Here is a 15,215-nt window from a genome sequence, read left to right on the forward strand (position 1 = left end):
AAAGAAGCTCTGAGGATTTAATTTATAGTATATACTACAGTTGTAAAATTGTTTTCTTGTTTTATGTGTTTAGTTTTCTCTAAACTGAAGTTTATGGGGAAAAATATATATCCTGAATCCCTGTATATTGCTTTCCTTTATTCCAAATTTATGACTTTAATGATCTTCTGTGAGAAGCTGTTTATCTCAGCTGTGTGTATGTTGACATACAGGACTCATGTGGCTTCATTTATTTAATCTGGAATACTTTAGAAAGAAACAGCAATTGCAACTGAATATTCAGAAATGGTGTGATTCTCTGTAAAACTGGGACACTTTCTTTACTGTATGCTGTCTTCATCTTTCAATATTTGTACTCTTTCATGAGTACAAATTTGAGTAAGGTAAGTGTTTAAGTATCATTTGTAGAAATTGATTTTTTTTTTTTTAAAGTATATTGAGGAAATAACTTGTTTTTGTCTTTGAATGCATACATTAACTTACTAAATACCGAGCTTAATATAATGTTCTTACACTTAAGAAGGTTTCTGACAAAATCTTATATTTTGCAGATTTTTTTTTGCAGACATCTAATCTTTTGCCATTTTACAAGCTGCGTTTGGGTCTCAGCTATGCTGACAGTGTTTGAAATATTTAACTTGTGTGCTCTTATAGGAGCGCTGCAATACATGTAAGGATTTCCATCGTTTATAACTTCTCATACGTGCTTTCATTTTACATGCAAATCTATTGTTCTGGGAGTAGACCTGAGGCAATCAATAAGCTGGTCCATAGATTTAAATTGGGCATGTGATAGGCCTGAGCTATGGAAGAAGTAAACTTGTTACAGCTGCTCAGAAATATGTTTTTCTTTTTTTCATGGTGTTTAGCAACTCAATGATCTTAAGTTTTCCTGTTAGTAGTCAACTCTTCCTCCTTTTCCACAATCATCAGTTCAGTCTCGTTAGAAGAAACAGATTAAATGATCTTTGTGATATCTACAGTGAAGCTCAATATTGCCTTGAAAACCTGAAGGAATTCCTACCAGTTCTTAGATGCCCCTTAATCATTAGTTCCATTAAATGGTCTATTTCCCCTGGGGCAGTACTGTTACACCCGGGCCCATGAAGAGCTGAGCAGGCATTTGCATTAATGGAGCGCTGTGTGGTCACTTCTATCATGGCTATCTCCTGTTTCACAGATAATATCGTAGTCTGCTGTGATGGGTAGAGATAGAGGAATACTGTCTTCAGTGCAGTGAGCTGAGCCAGCCTTCCAGCTCATCTGGTCCAAACTACTGTACAGTACTCTGCTGATTCTGGGGGCTGGACTTGCTTTATTATCTAACGCCTTTCATTCTTTAATTTTCTGTCTTTATGTATATGCAAGGAGTATTTGCATTCCTTCCCTCTTAAAGCTCTGTTTTGTTGCTCCCAGCAAACCCAATGCCCTGGAAATGCAGAGTATCTCTATGAGATTCAATGTTCTCATCCACACCCTTGCCTGGTTTGTGCAACACCTTGCATCTCTTCCAGATACCTTCCTGGCCACTGTGTAGCTCTTCATCTCCCCTAACTAAGTTTTAAGTTAGGAAGGCTAAATATAGCATGACCTATATCCCAAAAGCAGTAAGGAGAAGTGTCCTTTCACAGTGGTGGGTGACACTTAAGGTGGAATTTGGCCAGCATTTGAAGTAGCTCCCAGCAGAGAGATCAGGAGGAATTGCAGCAGCAGCAAGCATCTCTCTGAGCTCCACTGCCAAGCAAACACCTCCTGTCTCATTTCTTCTGTAGACTACAGCTGTTTGGTCTCTCCCAGCTCCCCTGGAAGAACAAGCACCTTGGCTGTGTGCTTGTCTGTCTCTGTCCCTACCTAGTGAGTATTTATGAGACTGTCTTAAGTGCAGTGGCCTTGACATATGGTGATGTTTTAGTGCATACTAAACCTGGGATTTCATGATAATGTGTGTCCCACTGTGTTGCTTTGATTTACCTATAGAGGTTGACAGTGCCCATTTTAATGATCTGAATATATATAAGCGGCTCCTGACCTTCTCTTTATGGCTGCCTGTGCATCAATCACAGTGAGGCATAAATGAACTGTGACTTTGAGTAGCAATATGGAAATTTTTTTTAGTAGCAATGTACAGCAAGCACAGTTGATCACTGATCAAACCTACAGCCTGCTTTACTCCTGTAGATGAGTGCAGAACTGCAGCAGTTATCTTGTAGCTATGAATTTTGATCAGAGTAAACACTGAGGGCTCATTTGTTATTAATTGGTGAGGGTACAGCAACAGGCAGTGATGGAGAAAAGCAGGGCTGTGTGCTGCTGAGAAATGAGAGTCAAATAATGCTACACTTCACTAATTTTCAGACAAAAAATAGCAGAGGGTTTGCAATGCTGATATATGGAAAGCGCATGTTGATATCTGGTTGTGTTTGGTATGGGTTAGTGCTAGGTGTCTGCCTACACTACTGAAATAATATTTCAGGCAATTCCTCTAATAAAAATTAGCTTAAAATGCTTTGAATAAAAGGCACTTACAGGTAGCCTTTAAATGCACTTAGTGTATGGGGAAGGAGAGATCTGTGTTAAAATTAACTGGATGTCAGACACCAGTCCCATTTGATGAAGCATCCAAACTTCATTATTTTTACTTGACTGTAAAGCTTCCTTTGGTTTCTATTCCTGTTCTTGGTGGCCCTGACTTGGGATAGAACATCACAATTTGTAGTATCTAACACCTCGTGACTTGATAAAAAGCAAATAATCTTTTTACCCTTCTGTTGTGTTTGCTAACCTGTACTTAGTAATGATATCCTAAAAGAAGGCACATGGGAATGGGTGGGACTGCTTTTGAAGCACAAGTAACACAAGATTTGGGTTATGTACCTCATTGGTAAGCTCCTAAATACTGCAGGAAATTTTATTTTGCAACTCTAGGACCTTCATTTTCTCATCTTCAAGCAGTTCTACTTACAGCAAAGGACTTGTGATTTTTACCTTTAAGGCATGTTAATATCATTGGAAAAGATAGTGTTGTATTATTTGTGTTGCAACAGTATCTCTGAGGGCCCACAGAGTTGAGTACAGTATTATTACATTTTAATATAACTTGGTCCCTGCCTCCAACACTTCACAAAATCAAGAATTATGATATGCCATACCCTATTTCTTCTACTCCATCAAAGCTGCTGCCTCATCTACTACTCAGCATCTCAATGAGTGCTACACAGAGAGTTAATGCTGTTGACTGTAGGTCATCTGCCTTCTTTATTCTGGTATTTGGAAGTTTGACACACTATATACATGATCTTAATGGCTGCAATTGCACAACTACCTTGGGTGTATATACATCTTCTTTGAAGTTATCTGTGAACGCTTCTGATTTGGTATACCACTCTGGTTCTGCTGTGATTAACACTGCAAATAACCATGAAGAACAATTTAACAACTCTGTCAGCATTTGGTTTAGGTTCAGTAAATGCAACTTGGGCTACCATACAGTTTCACATCCACTGTGCAGGAGCTGTACAGAGGTAAATTTCTGCATCAACATTGTACATCTGATGCTCTTTCAGTTGTAAAATATTTTATGTGTACAAGGTTTGCACAGTGATATTCATCTTTGTGTTTATATCTATGTGCATTTGGGGCTAATAGGTCATTTAGGTACCAAAATACCAGATGTCTAGGGTATACAAATACATATATTAACTTATTGAATGCCTTGCATTGAAAATGAGTTTTTATTTTAAAGCCAATGTACTCAGAACCAAAAGATTTCTCGAAGATTAGCAATATTTAGCAGAAAATTTTAGGAGTATTGCTACGTTATTTCTGTAGCATGATTTCACAAATCAGGCATTCTTTTAAGTGTGTTACATAGTGACCACCTTTATATTAAAAGGGGTTCACCCAAAATTGAAAGAAATTCTTTTCACGCTGTTGTCAAGTGAAGTACCTACCAAGGCGGGGGGGGGAAGATTACTTATTGGAAGTAATTTTTTTTTTCCTATTTTCATGAAGGAAGTACCAAAAACCATGTCAGAACTAACAGGCATAACCCAGTTTTGTAAAATGGCTTATTATAAAATAATAAGCAACAGGCATTGTTCTGGGAAACGTTCTCATGATTTACATAGTATATGTTTTAGAAATAGTTCTTAATTGGTGGGCCTCAGTTAATTCTTTCAGTACCAAACTAGATGGTAGACAGCTCTCAAAATCATGATAAAACTTCATCTTACGTAGCATTGCTTTTCAGATTTTTAAGAGAACCCAGTGCTTTTTCCAGTGAAATGGTGTGCACAGTAACAACACTACTTTAAATTTCTCTAACTTAACAAGGCATCAGAAGCTGAACTGAAGTCGTCTCCCCTGGCTGATTACATTTCCTGCTGGTAGATTACTGTCAGGAGCCAGGGAAGAAACTCTTGGTGGGACAGATAGAATCTACCAATCAGTTCTGCTGTAATTAACACAGAATTCAGAGCAGAAAAATCCAGACTGTCGGTGATGTGTTCAATAACTTGTGCCAAGACTTCTTTATCAATAATGCTTATCTTTGGAAGAGGCATAGTTAATTTCTTCAGTAGTCCATAAATTATTACAGAAATCACAATTCTGCTATAAAATCAATACAACTAATTGTAAATTAATAGATTTCTAAGTGTGAAAGAGCATGTAATAATGTAGATGAGTCCTTGAATGAGCATGCCAGTTCTAGTGTCAGGGGTGGGAGCTTCCCACTGTTTTATGTGACATCTTCAAGTGTAAACACATTTCTTTTTCCTTTCCCCAACTGATTTAGGCTGCTACTGTAGCAAGTAACATTTCCATTAGCCTCCTACCGTTAAATCGTGAACTAACTATAATCACAAAAATATCCAACATGCAAGCAAACTAATAGAGCAGCAACTGTGGTCATAGCTTATCTCCATCTTACAGGCAGCTCTGTGAGTTCACCACAGCTGGTGCAGAAACAAATCCCTTTAAACTGAGTCTAATGGAGAATAAAAATGGATGATTACAATACAGGCTAAGGGTTTGTAGATATTTTTGAGAACACTTGCTAGAAAGAAAAAACTTCTGTTTTTGTTGTTTTCCTTACATGCAGTACTTAACACCAAGGCAGTGGCCTATGTGGTGATGTCCAGACTGCTTGGGATTGAAGGGATAGAAAAGGAACAGCTTGACATCAGGCTACTTCAGTTTTATTTAAGATCAAATTATTTATTTAAAATCCTCACAGGCTTAGTCATGTTACAAGCAGTAGAATAGAAATAATTAAGGCAAGAAAAGCTTTTCTTTTTATTGTTTAAACTATTTTGATTCTGCTAATGTGTATGGACTAAAAGCAACTGTATTGGCATATGTACAACAGCCATAACTTTCTGTAACTTAGCTTTCTTTTTCTTTAAAAGTGGAGTTAGTTAAGATAAGCTTTCATTGCATAGCAATCTCAAGCTTCTTTTTAAAAAAAAATGTTTGGTAGAGGACTTAACCTTGCTCCAGAGTCAATTCAGTTTCCAGTCTAACTTTCATACACGAGTTTTCTGATCTGGGTTTTCAAGGTGTCCTTACCTTGCTTAGAGACAGGGGGTCTGGAAACTTGCCACAAAGCCATTCGTGCCAAAAACTTATCTTGCAGCACAGTTCATCTGGTCTGGATGCAGCAACACCTGTTAGTATTAATGGATTTGATAGCACCTCCTTCGGTACCTATGCGGTGTGTTGGGTTGTTGAATAATAGAATCACAAATAGGATGATGATACGAGGTCTCTTAAAGAGACTTCACTTGACACCATAAGATTTTGCATAATATGAGTGCCAGAAATGTGCTTTCATATGAAAAATAGGGCACCAAATTATACGAGAATGTGTAAGTTCAAGGTTGACTGGATGCATGCTGAAGCCTGTATCACTTGTGTTACTACTTTGGATGTATCATGACAGGAATTGTAATATGATGTGTGATCTCCATATGTTAAAGCAGCAGTAGCCAAAGGAGGGGCTGAATCAGCTCCAAGGAATAATATATAGTTAATAGAAAGAGATCACTTCCATTTCCCATGGAAGTACTAACCATTAGATTTACTGGGCACTAATTTTCCTCTAAATTGTACTGGCATAAATTGGATTTTAAAATATGCCATCTCTTCAGCAAAACTGAAGTGTGTAGTTGCAGGGGAGGAGGGACTGCTCTTTTGTGGAGCAAGGGAACAGTGAATGTGGGTGGAAAGATTGTGCGTACTGTAAGTGAAATCCTGTTTGTGCAGAGTATTATTGTACACTGTCATTAAATGCATAGAAGGAAATGAATAACAGGAGGATAAGAAAAGGTCTATTGACCTTTTTGAAGGATAAGAAAAGGTCTGTTATGGCTGCCTGCTCTAACCACCCATGTCACATATAACTAGGAATTAAAATGCTTGCTACCTTATTTTAGTTGAAATTTATATTAAAGGTGCTTCAGTTATAACATTGTTCTAACATACAAGAGGAAAAAATGTATCTTTATTTCTTTCTCTGGCTTATTTTTGTTGTGAATTTCACTATTTCTTCTAGCCAGAAACTGCCAGCTGATGGCATGTTAAGTATGTTAGCAACAGGTTATAAAAGTCCTAGTTAAGAAATAACCCCCAAATTCTTCCTTTTACAAGAGGAAAGCACTGTCAGAACAGCTTTGCAACAGCTTAACTACAGCACAGGTGTGCAAGGCTCAGTGCTGCTGCTTCAGAGGGAGGAGTCTTTGTAAGCCTCATAATGAACAAGAACTAAAATGTGTGGCAAGTAGGTGCTTTTGCTATTTTGTTTGCTAGTTTTCTTAGAATAATTACATTAAAATATTGGATTTCTTTTACTAGAATTAGGTGTCCTAGCAGGGGGTGACACACAGGGAACGCATTCTGCGTGGTGCTGTCCAGGAGGAGCAGAAGTGCAAGATCCTCCCTAAGTATGTGAGGTGCAGCTTGGTCCTTTTGACTGCCACACAAGTTAAACAGTTCGGTATCTCTTTTCCATGGTTGCTGTTTACATTTCAGTAACTCTTAATTCTCTTATACATGTATATGTTTATTACATTTTATGTTCTCTGTGTCCAACTGTCCTGTATGATAATGGTAGAAATAAGAGGTACCTTAGCAAAAGCATCTGACCTGTGCCCAATGTCCCCAGACTTAGTTTGTCAAATGTGTTGTGAAGATGAATGTTCTTGTTTGTATACGAGCATTTGTTTAGGGGCTATTTGGAGTCCTATGCTGCAGCGTATCTGTCTGGTGGAAAGCACACTGAACAGCAGCCTCTTAGCTATACCCAATATGCAAACAGTAAGTGAAAGGCTGAAGACAAGTCCATTTCTCAGAAGGTCTTAGTTTTTAGTAAAAGATGATACAGGTTTCAGAAAAAGCTTACAGGTAACAAAGCTTTACGTAGACTGATGTGGGGTGGATTTTTTCTTCCTCTCCCTACTCTCCTGTTGAGTAAAGGATGGGGGCAGTGGGTTAAATGTGCTGGCTGGTCATGACCATGATACATCCAGAGTGTGCCACTGCTGATCTGCGCATGGCTGCCCCAGGTCTCCTGGTCTGCCAGGGGAGCTCTGTCCCTCTGGTCCTTCGCCATCCGCCATAACTTTAAGGTGATGGGGGCTCCACTGGGCTTCTCTAGATCCAAAATAATAGGAACACTCTTGTTATGCTTTTTAAAAAGCATAACCGGATGCATTTTAAAATATGTGTTTGAAGGGCACTGTTGCATATGAACTCAAAGCTCTGAGTGGTAGAGGATTGTTATATAGGCAACTATAAATACCACATAGGAAATCCTTTGTTTTCTCTTGAACAAGCTTTCAAAGATCCTTATTTAAATGCACAACATCATGTTTTAAATGATTCAAACAGTTCATGTGATGGCAAAGTTAGAAAAGGAGCAGTGCAGTTCAAAGATGCTATCAATGTAAATGAGGGCTTTGTTCTTTTCCTTTTTCTCTACTCCTAACCTCTTAACTGTGCTTACACACTATGTGTTTCATGTGGTTGAACAATGGTGTATTTTCAGACTACCCCACTCTTTGATGTTACATGCTAGTAACTAAAAAGGATTTGAATGGCTTTATCCACACGTACAGTGGAGACAACAATATGCTCTGTTTAAAAATAATAGCAATAAAGAAAATCTGTTCCAATAACTTTCAGACACTACCTCATTTCAGTTTTCACTAAATTCATATTCATTCTCAGAATTGTTGCTTATAAAGCTGATGTGCAATGGAGGACTTCCTTTTGATCTATTAATAGCACCCCATTTATTTAAAAAAACATTCTTATCCATATGGGATTGTTGTTGCTCCTTGCACAGGAGTCAGTCCTGATGCATCCACATGTGCTCCCTGTCAGGACGTTGCCCATAGCAGTCACTCTATCTGTGTCAGTGAGATGGGTCTCCCCTTTCTGAATCTCCATCCTAAATCATATACCTTTTTTTTTCCAGTATTCTCAATTTCTGTGACATTTTGGACAGGAGGCGATTCAAAGATGTGTTGATTAAGTGTATGTGCTGGTAGTGATTAAGTGTACATGCAGGCTATGGTTTCTTATCCACATCAAAACATCTCTTACCTTTTGTGGAAGGAGGGGGTGAGCAAGTAAAAACTGAATGAAGGAAAACTTCTTTCCCTCCCCCAAATGTTAAATCTGTAACAGAGATTTCCTGAGTAGTTTTAACTTTTTTTTTTTTTTTTTTCTTTTAGGTAAGTGGAACCTTTCTCTTCATGGCTTGGGGAAGCATTTTGTTGCTGTGGTAAGTGTTCTACATCATGTGAATACGCTGATGGCTGTGTAAAAATAAGCACATAAGTCTCTGGTTCAAATTTGAAATGTTTGCTGCTGTCCCTGGCTTGTCATTGGCATTGCAACAGGCAACTGCTGGTTCCTAGAAAACTGTGTACATATGCTGCTTTTCCTGCACAAGTATTTCTGAATAGCAAAATTGATCTTCTGTTCTCTGAAGATCCTGCTCGGTTACACAGCTTCCAAACATCCTGATTTTTGTTGATATAATTTGGGTTTAATGGTAGATGGTTATGTTGTGTTTGGTCTTACAATACAGAAGCTTCTTGGCTGAATTGGTTTACTTGTTTCTGATTTGACTGCTTGTCTTCGAAATGTAACATGCAGTTTGAAAATAACTTCAGAGGTTGCGTGTTGGGGGAGGGGGAGAATCACCACAAAACTTGACCACTTAGCTGTGAGTTTTTTCAGAGTAAAAACCTCGAAGTCTTGAATTTGCATTTGTGTGTGGTTGCTGATGTACTATATCTGGGTAGAAGTGAAGGAAGGACTATTTTTTAGCAACTTGATTTTTAGGTTATAAGGGGTGAATGTCCTACTTGGGCTGTGCAAATTCCATGCGTTCTTTATGATGGATGAGACAGTGGACTGCTGGAGAAGAGAAAAAATAAATAATCTCCCTTTGTGTTTCTGGCATTGTCCTGGAAATGGCAGTACCTGTATAATCCTTCTGTTGAAAGAGCTGTGGTCTCGCATGCTATCATTATCTCTTCAGTCATATCTTTTGAAATGTTATTTTATGACTCCAGTTGATTTTTGTGGCTTTTCTTTTTTTGACTGCAAGTCTTTATCCTATGTATCTTTCATTTGTGTAATGGATTAAAACATGCATTACTTACGGTGATAGTGCTTTAAGTGTATCCAACATGCTTAGCCTTTGCCAACATAATTATTTATATTGATGGTATTTAGGGATGGAGGTAAAGAAGGTTATGCTAGCAAAGACCAGCTATTCACTTCATTAAAATTGTTTTAATAACATTACAAAAATAAACGTGCAGCTTGTACAGCACAAACTCCTCTTTCTAACCCAGTGAGCTTGATTTATTATTATAACCTTTTGTTGCTTCAGGGAAAAAAATAAAAAAAAAAAAATAAAAAATAAAAGATGGGGGGGTAACTTAACTTTTAAGTAATTGGTTATCAAATATGAAAGTGGTGAAGTCCTACTTCAGAATGATCATATGAAGGCTTGATACAGTGTGTCTACACTGATGTAATTGTTTTCTGTGGAAAAATCTTTGTTTAGTTAAGCCTGCACTTTTAAGATCCAGATGTTAATCAGGAGATTTGTCACTTAACTAGAGGATACTCGTTTTCTTTTTTTTTCTGGCCCATGGGAGACATTTACTTAATACTATAATTAGATCAAAAATGGGTATATGTATTTGTTCAAGGTTATAGATTATTGCAACTGCAGAGCTGACACGGGTGAACGAGAAGCTAGTACAGCAGATGCAAAATCAGCGCATGAGTATGTACATTTATAAACCTTTTAAAGGTGTTGTCCTGGAAAAAGTTTTCTTTATTCAAGTCTTCCCATGTTTAAAATAAAAACAAAGCAAGAATTAAAAAATAAAATAATATACATGTATGTACTAAGTAGCTTGTATTTAGAATATCAATTTTATACCCTTATCATTATATTTGTCTTGTTTCATGCACTTTGAGTTTAGAATGAAAAAGTACTTAGGCTTCAAACGTCCCTTCCTCTTACCTACCTTTTCACCAAATGCTTGCTAAAAATTTTTCTTTTGAGGTCATACGAAGGAAACTTTAAACTTCTTGTTCAAAGAGAATTGGAAAAACTTGGAATAACTAATAAAACTTCAGTCACTGTGTATCAACTTAAGATTTTATTGCTCCCTGAAGTAGGGTAGAAAACTGATAGATCTATGTAGAAAAATGTCAAAATGGAAGAACCGCTTATGCCGAAGGTGAACAAATGAACTGGAGATTGTCATTGCTGTTGCTTTAGTTAAGTGATGGCTGTGTAGATGTAGATGGCTGGGTAGAAAGACCAGAAACCATTGTGCCAGTGATATCCATCACAGTGGGGGAAGGAAACTTGGTGTGTGCATGCGTGTGTGTAATGTTATATAGAAACTATCTGCCAGTGATCTATGTGTGAGGAACAGTGTGCTTGAGAACATAATTATATCAGTGACAAGTCTAGTTAAACGTTATTTTTCAGCTTTTAAATTTAATCTCCTTGTTGAGTAGGAATGCTTAAAAATGAATTCCTGGAGGACAGATCATTTTTTCTTGAAACATACTAAAGATAGCAGATTGTACTTCAGATACTACATTGAGGTTCATGCCCCATGCTGTTTTCAAGCCTGTTATAGTTTTCTTTTCTATTAAAGAAACAGGACTAGAAAGATCAGAAAATAGAAAAATGGAAAGGTGAAGAAGGTCAGGTTTTTTGTGCTTGCATAGGCTCTTTCATACTTATGCTTTGAACCCTTTTAAGAATGGCAGAGGCACGTGAATCCAGATGTTGTTTGAAGAGCTACCTCAAAGGAAGCTGGTCTGAGCAAATCACACCAGTGACAGGGCAAACCCATGCTGTGGCTTTTCATGACCATATGTAGTCCAACAGCTTGAGAGCTGCACCCCATTTCAAATGTTCATGTTATATCGATGTGCCTGTCTTTTCTTCTGCATTTAATTTGAGGGTGTTGGTTCTAAACACCTGAAGTTTTTCATTATAAAAAATGTAGTTTATGACTTGTCATTTTATTTTTTTAATTAACTTATCCTCAGTGATCCTCATTTGTACGCAATGTTATTATGTATTAATGAAGCTTTATGTTCCTACCATTGGAGAATATCTCTCAATCTTCAACTTCTGCTATACTCACTGATATCAATAAAAATAAGTTTTCATTTGTTTGTTTGATTTGCAGATGAATTGCCTGAAGTACAGTGCAAACTAATATATTCAAAATGTTAAGAATTGAATTTGAGATTAACTCATATTCAGAAATCTTCCTATTTATTTTGCAACTCAGGTTGTTTTCAAATTTGTGTTGAGAATGCTTAAAATAGTATTGCAGAAATTGGGAAAAGTTGGTCTGAATCCTTTGTTTAAAGCAAAATTTTTAATTAGTCTGGCTTTGCAGTCTTTCTTGATCTTGATTATTTTAGGTTGTAAATATTTCTAGTGTCTCTTTTCCATATTCAATCACTGGTTATGTTCTTGATGATCAAGTTCAGTTGTATTTTCAGAAATTAAAGTATTTCCTTTAAAACTTTGCACTTCTAGTTCCTACTACCATGTTGCTTGTTCTCTTGCCTTAATAGCGAAGTCAAAGGCTACAGTACAGACATCAAAACATCAGAAGAAACAGTTGTTTCTGATGCTGCTGAAAGGAGATCCCAAATGTAAAATTATACTAACAAAAACTTGCAAACACTAAAAATCTTGCGTTTCAGAATAACTGTTCAGGTAATTAAATAGTGAATCTAGCTTTCATACTTGCTTGCTTTTAGACTCATAAGCATGAGTTCACTCCATAAGCATGGGATGAAAGCATTTCTTAATGGCTCAGCAGGTTACTTCAGCTGAACATAATCTTGAGGCATATATGGAATGCCTGCCTGCATTCCTTGGTAGATGAAGACTATTGCAAACATTCTGCTTCTGGCTTGATGGATTGATGATTTCTTACTGATATTCTTTTGTGTGTGTAGTGTCTCTTTTTGTTGTGTGTTGTTTTTTTTTACTTGTTAAACTTTTCTATTTTAAAATGTTTTTACTAGGCTGTTTGTATATTTATGAAAAAAATGAATTTTTTAAATGTTTGACAGAAGGTGCTTTTTAAACTTAAAGGAAAAATCATTGCATTTCAAGATGTTTCGCTAACGGGAATTAAGCAAATAAGATATCAGTCTTCTGACAGTGCACAGCACAAAAAAGAAGTCTCGTTGGAACATATGTGAAATTTTTAATGATGGATTGCCACTAATAAACTTACTTCAACTGCATTAATCTGATAAGTAGCAGCTAATATGTAATATTTGATAAGTAACTGTTTTTCATGATTATACAGTTGAGATTTTTCCTAAAGCAGCTTTTTTCTACAGCAGGCTGGTTAAGGTTTTCTGTCAAAGAAACTTCAACCTGCACTGACAAAGACCTGGTGTCTTTCATTGAACTAACATGCTAAAATAATCATACATTTGTGAAAAGTTTTGGAAATGTATAACTGTGAATATATACATGTACATGCAAGCAAGCATATGTAGATAATAGTGACAATTTATAATACCAACCTACCTAGATTAGTTTGCATTTTTGTTTTAATGCTCAGAACTGCATTACTCTTCAGATTTAATATGCCAATACTTTGTGTTGCATTGTTACCACTTATAGTCCATGACCTCACCTCTACCTTACTGCATTTTTGGTGGGATTAGTCTCAATCACATTCCATAAAGCAAAAAGCACATTAGTTGCATTAATTCAAAAAAATCAGTCTGTTGGGATTGTGGTCAGGAGCTTATCGTTGTGCTTCTTATTCTATTCAATTTAATTTGGAAGGTTTAATAATAAGCTTGTAGCTGCTGCTGTTTTTGTCTTTTGATTTCTTAATTTTAAAAGTGAGTGGTGAATGTGTATGGAAATAATCAGTATCATCCTAGCAGATGCACACAGTCCTCAGTAGCAGGTTGCATCACTTTATGCTAGAGTAGGTAGAACCAATATGGAGAGCTGTGGTATGATCCGGCTTCGGATTACCTTGCTCTACTCGGGTTGCTCAGTGTCCTTTGTACGAACCCAGTGTGCAGTTAAGTTGGAGATGACACATTGTCTTGTTGAATTGAGGTTCTTGCTATTTGATTGAGATCCTGTTGAGCACTAAGCTTGGTGTTTACCTGTGCTTGTTCATGCCAGTCAAAACAGAAAAACAAAAATCTGTGTTTTCAGGTTTACATTTTGCTGCAGCTAGCCTTAAACATTTTAGTAAGCCTTGCAAATATCTTGATACTTTGTCCACACTAGTTAATAGGAAAAACACAAAACTGAATGTCATCTGGTGTTGTGTATCAAAGCTGGATGTTTTTAAAAGTTATGGAGCAGAATAGCTCCAGATCATTAACTTTTGAGTGTTCACAGCAATTAAATAATCATGTAATGGAATGCCACATAGGTATTGATCTATGCATTTTACTGCCATGCAATCCTTTTGAAACAAAGCTGAATTTAAGAACAGCCAGTGAAATCTTTTTTCTTTGAAAATCCTTTATGAAACATTTAAGTGAAACATTCATTATTTTGCAATTATTATTTGAATGAGTGCCTTCCTAATTATGTGAAATATCTGTTTTCCTTGGGGTTTGCCTGACAGGAAATAGTATAATGCTATTTTATAGCTCATTAGTAACAGCTTTTTTTATTATTTTTTATATTTCCCCAGCTGTGGGGATTTCTTTCTTCTATGTTCAGAACTTAATTTATTTCTAGGGAAAAGAGATGGGAAGAGAAACTTGTAAATATCTGTAACAATACCAGAGTGGAGTGACAGCAGAGGAATTACTAACAAATTGTTTTAACCGTTATTTACAAATGTAATTAAGAACTAAAAAGAGGAGCTTAAAGTAAAATCATAGTGGGGAGTCTTACACATGGTAGATTCTGCTCTTTCATTATTGCACACTTTCAGCACTCATTTACATTGTTATTTCCCGAAGTCCCTGCAACTGTTAAATTATGCAAATCAAGTTACCATAATATTCAGTGCCAAAATGTTTTATTTAATAGTAGTCATTAATTTATTTCTTCTAATTGATTCCACTAGGAAATCATCTTAAATGTATCATTTTGTTTTAAATAGGTCCCAGTTCAACATAACTAAAACCTGTTGGGCCTTACAGTCAGGGGGTGTTTTTTTCCCCCAACATCTCCGTGACAATTCAGCAGTTATGCCACAACACCCTCTGCATTTCCCTCCCATTTACCAAGTTATTTCACATAATGGTAGAATCATACAACATATTTAAACATGACACAACCATGTGTTTTATAATGCAGTGAATAAATACTATTGCTAGTGTTTCTGGATAGAGTAGAGCATTATAAGAAAGCAAGGAATGGAAGCAGACCTGAGAGAACTAGGGTAGTGCCTCTGGGAGATGGTGAGGCGAAGGTGATGCTAATGAGATTTTAAAAAGATAAATTTTTGAATAGCTCCAGGTCTGATTTGCATGATCTTTAGCATATAATACAAGGACATCTTGAATACTGCAATGATGCAAGTCTTAAGGGGCTTCTGGATCTCCCTTAACAAAAGGGAGGCAAGGGGTTTTCCAGTGGTTTCATCTTTCTGCTGTGTGCCTTTCAAAGGGGCTGTTTAGATGAGCAGAGACTGTTTAGA

At 36.7% G+C, this 15,215-nt stretch overlaps 1 protein-coding gene across 1 annotated transcript in view; it reads left to right on the forward strand.

The window, feature by feature from the left end:
- Positions 1 to 15,215, forward strand: part of LOC311208365 (SAM and SH3 domain-containing protein 1-like) — a gene marked incomplete at its 5' end in the record, with an annotated part of 551,022 nt that overhangs the window by 240,744 nt on the left and 295,063 nt on the right. The gene's annotated exons all lie outside the window — the stretch shown is intronic.

The sequence above is a fragment of the Netta rufina genome (assembly GCF_964035555.1).
Source record: "Netta rufina genome assembly, chromosome: 3".
NCBI classification, from domain to species: Eukaryota; Metazoa; Chordata; class Aves; order Anseriformes; family Anatidae; genus Netta; species Netta rufina.